Genomic DNA, 11,571 nt, shown 5'->3' on the forward strand with positions numbered 1-11,571 from the left:
AAGGAAACATTCCAGAGGGATCCCTGCGTTTCACTCGATTCTTCACGACACCTCCCCCGCGCCGCGAAGCGTTGGACCTTCCCGCCCCTCCTAAGCCGCGGCGGGCTGTACCACCGCGAGGCTGCGGAAGGGGGAGCTGAGGCCGAGCCCGAGCCAATCTCTGGGAGGAAGGAGGCCAGCGGCCAATGGGAAGCTGGGGGCCCCGGACCACGTGTTCTTGGCTAAGTGTCCGTGTGGGGTGCTGTGGGTGCTAAGAGGCGGGGGACCAGTCGTGGAAGTCAGGTGACCGATACTGAGTTTGGGGGTGCGGGGAGAAAGGATACAAACTTCCAAAGCCCAGAAAATGGAACCCTTTCGGATACCGGGAGGGAGCCAAGGGCTGTCCCTAATCCAGTCCTCCACTCGGCCTGCCCATGCCCCAGCTCGGCCATCCTCAGGGCGGATAAAAAGATGTATTCATTCTGGGCGGGAGGGCGGGGAACTGAGATGAATAGGGAGGGTCCCGCGTGTCCGGCGTCCTGGATGGACAATGGACAAGGGCATTCATTCATTCATTCACTCATCAAATATTTAAGGCGCTCCTGCTCCGTGCCAGGCTCTGTCCTATCTCAACAGATACGTCTACGAGTAAGCTGAATGAATGTGCTCTTGGTAAAGGGAACAGGGCATGCAAAGGCTTGGAGGGCGGACAGAGAGATACAGCACACTTTAGAAGAGGGCAATAGCGAAGGAGCTTGCAAAGCAGCTACCAAAGCATCTTTAGGTTGCAGTGGTACGAAAGACAAGGGCAAAACGGTCTGTTTGCTTGCTGGTTGACCAGCGAATATTTATTGAGCACATATTTTGTGCTAGATTGCAAAGGATAGCCAGCCAACCCAAGTCTCAGCCCTCAGGGAGCTGACATTCACGAGTCTGTCTCCTTTATCTCTGTTGCCCCTCTGTCCCCGACCCTCCAGTCCTGAGAATGGCACAGAGCGGGGTTTCAGTATACATATGTGGATGAAGGAACTAGGTAATCTCACCATCTCCAGGTTTGGCTTGTAACTGAGATTTCTTAGGCAGAAGCAGGTACAAGAAACAAAGACACAAATGCACCCTTCCCAGGCCAGGACAAACCTAGACAGCATATTTTAAAAAAAGCAAGGACATCACTTTGCCAACAAAGGTCTGTATAGTCAAAGCTGTGGTTTTTCCAGATGTCATGTAGAGATGTGAAAGTTGGGCCATAAAGAAGGCTGAGCACCGAATAAGTGATGCTTTCGAACTGTGGTCCTGGAGAAGACAAGAGTCCACTGGACAGCAAGGAGATTGAACCAGTCAATTCTAAAGGAAATCAACCCTGAATACTCATTGCAAGGACTGATACTGAAGCTCCACCTTTGGCCACCTGATGCAAACAGCCGATTCACTGGAAAAGACCCTGATGCTGGGGAAGACTGAGGGCAGGAGGAGAAGGGAGCGACAGAACATGAGATGGTTAGATGGCATCACCGACTCAGTGGACATGATTTTGAGCAAATCATAATTTTGATTATCTCACTATTGGGAGAGAGTGAAGGACAGGGAAGCCTGGCGTGCTGCAGTTCGTGGGGTTGCAAGGAGTCAGCTACTATTTAGTGACTGAACAACAATAGGCCAGGACTGTCAGTTCCCAGGACAGATGACATTTCCTTGTTCTAGGAACAACAGCCACTCGGACAGCTGGGGCCAGATCAAGGATTCACTGTGTGTTCTGGGAGTTGTAGTTCTTGGAGACTTCAACTGTTCAAGCCTCATGGAATGAGTCTTTGCAGTTCCCTGGGTGAGCTGCTGCACATTCCAGCTGGGCTAGGGCCTGCAGAGCGGTAAAGTGAAGGGGGGAGTGGGCCCTGGGCTGTTGCTGAGGGCTGCCTGGCCAGCCCCACCCAGCTGGCAAATACTGAAACTGCTGTGGCAGCGGGCACAGCTATTGTCCTTCTCTTCCTGTTCTGCTGACCTCTGCCACCCCCACTGAGCTATCAATTGCCTCTGGCTAGGCCAGTGCCCTCTGTGGGACTGTCTCCACTGTGCTGCTTGTGCCTGACATCTGAGCTGCTTCTTTCCACACACCTGGAGAGACGGTATGTGAGACATGGGGATAACAGAGTCCTGAGCAGAATCCACATGAAGCCACCTGTTGACTGATGAGGAAGTGCCTAGGAAGGGGTGAGCAGGTTGCCCAAGGGCACAGAGCAACACTGGGTATCTCCTTCCTTCTTGATTCTATAGCTCAAGAGGTTGGGAGGCCCAGCTGGCGAGGAGCTCAGATTTTTTTTTTTTAATATTTATTTTAAATTGGAGGATAATTGCTTTACAATGTTGTGTTGGTTTCTGCTGTCCAACAATCAGCCGTAAGTATACATATATTATCCCCCTCTGAGCCTCCCTCCCACCCACCCCCATCCCACCCATCGAGGTCATCACAGAGCCCTGAGCTGAGCTCCCTGTACTATACAGCTGCTTCCCACTGGCTATCTATTTTACACATGATAGTGTATATGTTTCCGTGTTTCTCTCTCAATTCGTCCCCCACGCCCTTGTCAGGAGCTCAGATTTGAATGCTGCCTCTACCCTTGTGTGTGGGGAGTTGGGGGTGGAGTTCTGGAATGCCAACTAATAGATGCAGAAGGAAAGATCAGATTAGAAAAGCACCATTTTTCATCCACCAGAGGAATGATTGATTCAGACATTTCTTTGTTAAATGGGGCAGTAGATATTCACTGTCAAAGAACCAGCCCACATATCACTTGTTAATTTCAGTGGTGAAAAAGTTACCTTGGAAAAGGTGCAGTGGAGAAAGCTGGCAGTCACCACCATAACCAAGTGATAAAAAGATATGACCTCTGATAGAATAGGCTGTCTCACTATTACTGCTGTGATGTATTACTCAGAAAGACACATCACCTTCGAAGAACTTGGTCCTGCCCAAAGTGTTTAACCTGAATCTGATTGTTGTTGTTGAGTCACTTAGTTGTGTCCGACTCTTTGCAACTCCCTGGACTGCAGCATGCCAGGCTTCCCTGTCCTTCACCTTCTCCCGGAGTTTGCTCAAATTAATTACTAGGGAAAACAACAATAACAATAGACACAACCTGATGGAGGGACATTCTTTAAAAAACAAAAACAAAATGGTCTGGACTCTTCAAACAGATCCATGTCATGAAAGGTAAAATCAATCCATTAATTAAATGAATAAATGACTGGTAAATGGTTCTAGATCGAAGGAGATAAAAGATAGAAGACAACAAAAATCAGTCTTTGATTCTTGATTGGATCCTTGATAAGAATTTCAAAGAATGGTAAAAGAGTTATGATGGATATTCTTGGGATGATCCAGGATATTTGAATGTTGCCTGAATATTAGACAATAATACCATATCCACGTTAAATTTCCTAAGTGTGAGTGTTGTGTTGTGGTTACACAAGCTGCTGCTGCAGCTAAGTCACTTCAGTCGTGTCCGACTCTGTGCGACCCCACAGATGGCAGCCCACCAGGCTCCGGCATCCCTGGGATTCTCCAGGCAAGAACACTGGAGTGGGTTGCCATTTCCTTCTCCAACGCATGAAAGTGAAAAGTGAAAGTGAATTTGCTCAGTCGTGTCCGATGGACTGCAGGCCACCAGGCTCCTCCGTCCATGGGATTTTCCAGGCAAGAGTACTGGAGTGGGGTGCCATTGCCTTCTCCGGGTTACACAAGAGAATATTCTTATTCTTAGGACATACACACTGATTTGCTTGTGTGCTAAGTCGCTTCAGTCGTGTCCAACTCTTTGCAACCCCATGAACTGTGGCCCGCCAGGCTGCTCTGTCCATGGGATTCTCCAGGCAAGAATATTGGAGTGAATTCCCATGCCCTCCTCCAGGGGATCTTCCCAACCCAGGGATTGAAACTGGGTCTCTTACATCTCCTTCATCGGCAGGCAGATTCTGTACTGCTAGCACCACCTGAGAAGTCCAAACACTGAATTACTACGTGTTAAAGTCCCGATGCCTGCAACTGTCACATGGTTCAGAAAAAATTATACATGTATAAATCATTTTATATACCATATTATAATATTGTATACATCCCTATGAACATATAGGGAGACAGAGAAAACAAATGTAACAAAATAATAACAATTGCTGCTGAACCAGGAGAGTGGAATATGGGTATCACTTTACTATTCGTGTAAGTTTTCTAAGCTTTGAAATTTAAAAAAAAAAAAAATATATATATATATATATATTTTTTTTTTTTTTGGCTGCACTGGGTCTTGTTGCTGTGCATGGGCTTTCTCTAGTTGTGGCAAGTGGGGGCTACTCTATTTGTGATACTCAGGCTTCAGTCCATGGGGTTGGGAAGAGTCAGACACGACTGAGTGAATAAGCACAGCACAGGCTTCTCATTGCAGTGGCCTCTCTTGTTGCGGAGCATCGGCTGTAGGGCACGTGGGCTTCAGTAGTTGTGGCTCGAGGGCTCTAGAGTGCAGGCTTAGTAGTTGTGGTCCATGAGCTTAGTTTCCCATCAGCATTTGGGATCTTCCTGGATCAGGGATCAAACTGTGTCATCCCTTGCATTGCAAGGCAGATTCTTAACCACTAGACCACTGGGAAGCCCTAGCTTTGAAATTTTTAAAATAAATACCTGAAACAAATACTCCTACTCTCCTCCCATCCCCAAAGGCAACCTTCCAATGGGTTTGTAAATAAATATTTTAGAAATAAACAACAACTCCTAAATCAGTAGGACTACTTTCTGGAGGGACAATGAGCAGGTCTCCTTTCAAAATACATATTCAGTCACTACCTACCACTTCCTTGGCCCCCACCTCGTCCAGCCCCAACCAATTTCTCCCTGATCTCCCAGCTCCACCCTGGATCACCGCCCCCCCCACCCCCCCCAACCCCCGCCCTGTCCCAATCTATTCCCCCCATGGCAGCCAGAGGGCACCTGTGAGCACCCAAGTCTGATCCCATTCTTTCACTGCTGATGACCCCCACACCAAGAGGCCATGTGCCCTTGAAATACTTCAGTGAAATGTTTCATCTGGAGTCAGGCCCAGCCACACTGTCCAGCATTATTTTCCCAAGGAAAGTTGGGCCCCCATTGAGACAAACCACCCAGACCTCAGCTCAAATTTCTGGGTAAAAGCAGATCATGCCATGTCCCTCCTGACTCAAACTCTCAACTGGCTTCTCCTCTGCCTCAGGCATGTGGGCCTGTCTCAGCAGGGCCCTGACTCTGGGCCTGTCTCATTCCTGGGCACACCCCACGTTACTCTCTCCTGTTCTCTCTGCTCCACCCACACCAGGCCTCCAGGGCCTCATGTTCTTCAGCTCAGACCTGCTTTATGCATGCCCCTGGTCTTCCTTGGAGCTTTATCCATGGGGCTGCTGCTCCAATGGCCTATCTCTGAGCCCTGACAAGTTCCTGTACCTTGGATGGTGTGCCCAGGACCTGCCACGCATGCGTCCTCTCTCCAAGCTCTCTGGTGATGGGAAGTACCATACTTTGCCCACTACAGTCGGTTGCATAGTGGGCCCTTAGAAGACATGCCCGTGTGCCTGAATCTGTGACTATAACCTTATTTGGCATTAAAGTCTTGCAGAAGTAATTAAATAAATTGAGGATCTCAAGATGAGATCATCCTGGATTTAAATGGGCCCTGAATCCAATGTGTCCTTTTTAAAAGACAGAAAAGAAGATACAGAGGACTTTCCTGGTGGTCCAGTGGTTAGGAGTCTGCCTGCCAATGCAGGGGACATGGGTTCGATCCCTGGTTTGGGAAGATTCCACATACTGAGGAGCAACTAAGCCTGCATGTCCCAAAGTTTGAGCTCCACAACAAGAGAAGCCACTGCAATGGAAAGCCCATGCTTGCTGCAACTAGAGAAAGCCCATGAGCAGCAATGAAGACTCAGAGCAGCCATAAATAAATAAATAAAATAAAAAAAAAAGAAAACACAGAGACAGGAAGGATAGATGGCTTCTTGTGAAGATAGAGGCAGAGATTGGAGTGATGTAGCTACAAGCTAAGGAAGGCCAAGGATTGTTGGCAGCCCCCAGAAACTGGGAGAGGTGTGTGGAACTCACTTTAGGCTCCTTCAGAGCCTAAAGCAGAAGCCAACCCTACTGAGACCTTAGTTTTGGCCCTGTGGTTGCCTGAACTGCAAGAGAATAAATCCTGTTGTTTTAGGCCTCCCAGTTCGTTGTACTTTGTCACAGCAGCCGCAGGAAACTAAAACAGAAGTCTCTGTTTCCTGGAAGACTATGAGCTCCACGAGTTCCCCCCCAGCTGCTTTGTTTGCCTCTAGCTGGATCCCCCGGGGCTAGTGAGCTGGCCCTCAGGAACTGTGTCCAATGACTGATGCATGAATCATGTTGTAGGAACAGGATCCTAGGAAAAAGGGGCTTTCCTGGAGCCAGACAGAATATCCATTTCTCCCAGGTGGGAGTTGGAGGCAGTGGGGTGTGGGGGACCCCTTTCTTGGGGGAACCACCAGCAGACCTCAAGGCTGGGTTGTTCTTCCTTGGCACACTCCCTGACATGAGCGGTGACAGGGCAAATGTTGCAGGTCCTCTTGTCTGAACCACTTTGTCACTCAATTACTCTTTCAACAAACATTCAGAGGGGCAGCTCTGGGTCAAGTGCTACCCTAGATACCAGTGATGCGACAATTATTAGGGCATGGTAGGTGACCTTGGACTCTCCAGGTGGCTCAGTGGTAAAGAATCCACCTGTAAATGCAGGAGACATGGGTTCGATCCCTGGGTAGGGATGATGTTCTGGAGAAGGAAATGGCAACCCACTTCAGTATTCTTTCCTAGAAAACCCCTAGAGGAGCCTGGCGGTCACAAAGAGTGACCTCTTTGGGGTCACAAAGAGTCAGACCCAGTAACCTCAAGGAAACTGGGGTTGCTCAGGAGGAGAATCTTCTGAAGTGTTCCTGAGGCTCTCTCCTCTCTTCATGACAAAGAGGAAATCATCTGAGTAATCAAGAGAGTTTCAGAACTCAGAAGAAATCAGACACCACCACACTCCTCTCCGCCACCAAACATGGAATCAGCAGACTGTGAAAGAATTCTCAGGTTTGTGTGGGGGGAACATGTACTTTAAGGAGTAGATTTTAATAGAAAATAGATTTGTGTTATGCTAGTTGGAAATAGGTTGGTGCGTTGAAATTTCAAGAGACTGATCATATATATAGCTCAGGTACTTTTAGTTGTTATATAATCAAATGACTCTCTCCCCTTCCCACCCCCACCTCCGGAAGGAATATTAAGACAGAACAAAACTCCAAATCTTTGCAAGCTCCTGCCTCATTCAGGAAAAGTCAAAAGTCTCCAGTGGCCCATGGGCCCTGTACTGTCTGCCTTTGCCTCCCACTTGAAGGCAATGGTACCCCACTCCAGTACTCTTGCTTGGAAAATCCCGTGGACAGAGGAGTCTGGTGGGCTTCAGTCCATGGGGTTGGTTGCAAAGAGTCAGACTTGACTGAGCGACTTCCCTTTCACTTTTCACTTTCTACTTTCATGCGTTGGAGAAGGAAATGGCAACCCACTCCAGTGTTCTTGCCTGGAGAATCCCAGGAACGGGGGAGCCTGGTGGGCTGCCATCTATGGGGTCACACAGAGTCGGACATGACTGAAGTGACTTAGCAGCAGCAGCAGCACCCCTCATTTACTCTGGTCCAGCCTCATTGGGCTCCCAGCTGTTCCTTAAAAAAAAAATTATTTGGCTGTGCAGGATCTTAGTTGCAGCATGTGGGATCTTTTGTTGTTGTTATCGTGGTATGTGGGATCTAATTCCCTCACCAGGGATGGAACCCAGACCCCCTGCATTAGAAGTCCCCTGGCTGTTCCTTAAACTCAGGCTCCTGCTTCAGCGCCTTGCACAGGCTGTTTCCTCTGCCTGAAAAGTCCTTCCCTCAGTATTCACGTGGCTCTCCTCTTATTTCCTTCAACTCTTTGTTCAAATGTTGCCTTCAGGGTGAGGCATTCACTGACCGTGTCACTTAAAACTGCACCCAACACCCATGGACAGAGGAGCCTAGTGGGCTGCAGTCCATGGGGTCACAAAGAGTCGGACACAACTGAGAACTAAGCACACAGCACAACACTCTCTACCTACTTGTTACATATTTCTCCATCACTCTCTGCCGCTGCTGCTGCTACTCAGTCATGTCCAGCTCTTCGCGACCCCATGGATAGCCCACTAGGCTCCTCTGTCCATGGGATGCCCCAGGCAAGAATACTGGAGTATGTTGCCATTTCCTCCTAGAGGGGATCTTCCTGAGCCAGTGATCGAACCCCGGTCTCCCACACTGCAGGCAGATTCTTTACTGTCTGAGCCACCAGGGAAGCCCTCTTTACCACTAGCACCACCATTTATTTTTGGTTTTATTCTTTCTCACCCCACATGACTGTCAGCTCTGCAAAGGCAGGAATTTTTGCCAGTTTTGTCTAATACTGTCTCCTCAGCATCAGGAGCAGTACTGAACAGGGACTTCCCTAAGTGGTCCAGTGGTTGGGAATCCACCTCCCATTTCAGGGGGTGCAGGTTCAATCCCCAGTCGGGGTAATAAGGTCCCACATGCCTCAGGGTGTGGCCAAAAATAAAAAAAAATAATAAAAAAAGAACAGGACTGGACACACTGGAGGCATTCAATAAATGTTTATTGAATGGATAATGCTTATTATATATCAGGCATTATACTATGTTTTTCAATAATTAACAGCTAATGAGAATAACCAATATTTAAGGAGACCTGGGGCAAATTTTTCCCGAAGTTCCTTAGTATTTCTTTCTTTCTTTTTTTTTTTAGTTTTTATTTTATTTTTAAACTTTACATAATTGTATTAGTTTTGCCAAATATAAAAATGAATGAGTATTTCTTTCCTCATGTTAATTCACAATTGTCCTGTGCTGGGCCTGTGTCAAATTCTCAGGGGTTAGCTTTCTGAGTTGTGGCTCTGGGGTTGTGAGAAGGTAGGAGTGGCTATGCTTAGTCTTGTTTCACATAAGAGGAAACGGTGGCTGAGAGGTTTCTCATTTGTCCAGGGGAATGCAGTGAGCAGAACTTGAACTCAGCACGGTCACTGTTCAGAAGCCAAGTTCTTTGTTTAAATATTTATTTGTCTGCACCTGGTCTTGTCACATATGGGATCTAGTTCCCTGACCAGGGATGGAACCCAGGCCCCCTCAGTTGGGAGTTCAGAGTCTTAGCCACTGGACTACCAGGAAGTCTCGGGAAACCAAGTTCTTAATGCCATGTTCTTTTGCCTCCCCAGTGCCCTACCTTGCCCAGTTTTCACAATACCTCTATGAAGTCTGTAACTTCAGTCCCCCGGTTTTCAAAGGTGGCCACTGAGACTCACAGAAGCGAAGTCACTTGCCTGAGAACACACAGCAGCTGAGTGACAGAGCTGGGACTCAAACCCAGGCTGCTCAGTCCTAGGGCCTGTTGTTCCACTGCTGATGTCAAGTGAGCAGGCTGTGACCAAACAGCATGGGAGTGAGCCTGCTTTTTCTTTTTGGCTGCATTGCATGGCTTGTGGGATTTTAGTTCCGACCAGGTATTGAACCCAGGTCCTTGGCAGTGAGAGCACAGAGCCCAAACCACTGGACCAGCAGAGAATTTCCGGAGTGAGCCTTAAGTGGGGTGAAGGCCAGGGTGGAGTTGTGGGTCTCAGGGGCTTGCCTGGGGGCTTGGTTCCTGGAGCTTAGCCAGGAACACAGACCCGAAAGACTGTGGACACAACTCAGAGGTTTCTTTGGAGTGGGCTGAGGGACGTTTTCACATTACGGTACAGTAACTGACACACAGCACTTGTTCTGTGTCAGGCTCTGCTGTGTGCTTCTATGTGTCTATACCTGAAAATCCTCACGACCGTAGAAGTACAATTTTTGTGCTTATTCTACAGTTGAAAAAACTGAGGCACAGATTAGTCAAGTCGCTCGTTCAAGGTCACACAGCTACAAAGTGGTTGAGATTCAAACCTGGAAGCAGGAGCAATGATAGAGGAGAGATAGGAGCCACCAAACATGAAACTAGATCTTCACATCCACCTGCACGTGTCTGGTAGAATCAACATATGGAAAAACAGAAGAGAAGAAGCTATTTCCATATGTGAGAAGAAAAAAAGGGGGCGGGCAGAGCATACAGTATGTACCACTTGTGTAAAAAAAGAAAAATGTCTTCATGCAACATTGCAGAAGGAAAGGCACAGGAGAAAACTGGGAAAATTTTCCTGGCGGTGGACCCAAAAGCAGCATGGGAAGGAGAATTTTTAACTCTATATGCCCTTACAAATTCAGTACTGTGATTACATAGCCAAAAATCGAAACTGAAAATTTAGAAATTATGTTTATGCTTATATAAGCAGATTGTCTCTAGGAGGCTGCACAAAAAAACATTTTTAAAAGAGGAGAAAAAAAAATTTCTAATGCCATGGCTTGTCTACAGTGGTCCTGAGGAAACTACTCACCACAGGCTGAACATGAATTTTTGTTTTCTACTGTTTGAATCAGGGAAAAATGCAGCGCTCCTGGTGTGATGGATAAAGATACTGTGCTTAGTTGCTCAGTTGTGTCCAACTCTTTGCGACCCCATGAGGTGGGTGCAAAACAGAGGCAGCTCCCCTCACACTGTTGTGGAAGGAGCAAACTCTGAAATGTGGTCAGATAGGCATCGTGGGAAAATAAATTCGTTAGAGGGGAGCTAAGGGAGCGAGGGGAGAAGCCAGCTTGCGGACAAACCAAACACGTGACACACATGTGCAGCAAGGTTGTGTCGGCAAAGGCTGTGCATCCGAGGGACAGGCTGCTGTTTACTAGGGTCCTTGTCATTTTCCTGAAGAGTGACACTGTCCCATCCACCACCACAGGAAGGTTATTTCTCCAACTTACCAGGATTGCGTGTGACACACTGAAGCTTTGTGCTCATCTGTGTCCACAGCCCTTGGATAAGAAGCCCATACAGACCAGCTATGTTAATGAGGGAGGCTAGGGCAGGCGGATGGCGGCTCAAGGAGGTCTGTGACCCCACTTGAGGCCAGGGCCAATTCTGCAGTAAATATCATTCCTCATCCTGGAAGTGGTGATAGGGTCCCTTTTGGCTCTAATACTCCAGGGGTCACCTCCGAACGAGGATGGCCTCTCTGGGCTTGAAGCAGCTACTCCTCTGAGACCCATGGCTTAGGTTTGGGTGAAAAGCCGTCTAAGATCTGTGCTGTCCAATAGTCACTGCTTCAGGGGTGGGTGCTGAGCACTTGAAATGTGCCTGTAGCTACTAAGCAACTTGTGTTCTGTTGAATCTTAAAGAATTTGTTTTAAAAAGAACATTTCCATCCCTGAAAAAGGTTCTCTGGGACAGCACTGGACTTAGATTGCTTCCAGTGGTTAAACTGTTTCAGTGGGAAGGGAAAGCCCTCCAAGGTTATGTTAAATATGGTTATTTAAGTTTCTACACCCAGATTATCTTGTAGCAAAATAGCAATGCGGTTTTTGGCCTGTGTAATTACTTACCTTATAATAAAACCAGTTCCTTCAAAAAAAGTTACAAAGTAAA

The sequence above is a fragment of the Bubalus bubalis genome, chromosome 9 (genome assembly GCF_019923935.1).
Source record: "Bubalus bubalis isolate 160015118507 breed Murrah chromosome 9, NDDB_SH_1, whole genome shotgun sequence".
Classification (NCBI taxonomy): domain Eukaryota; kingdom Metazoa; phylum Chordata; class Mammalia; order Artiodactyla; family Bovidae; genus Bubalus; species Bubalus bubalis.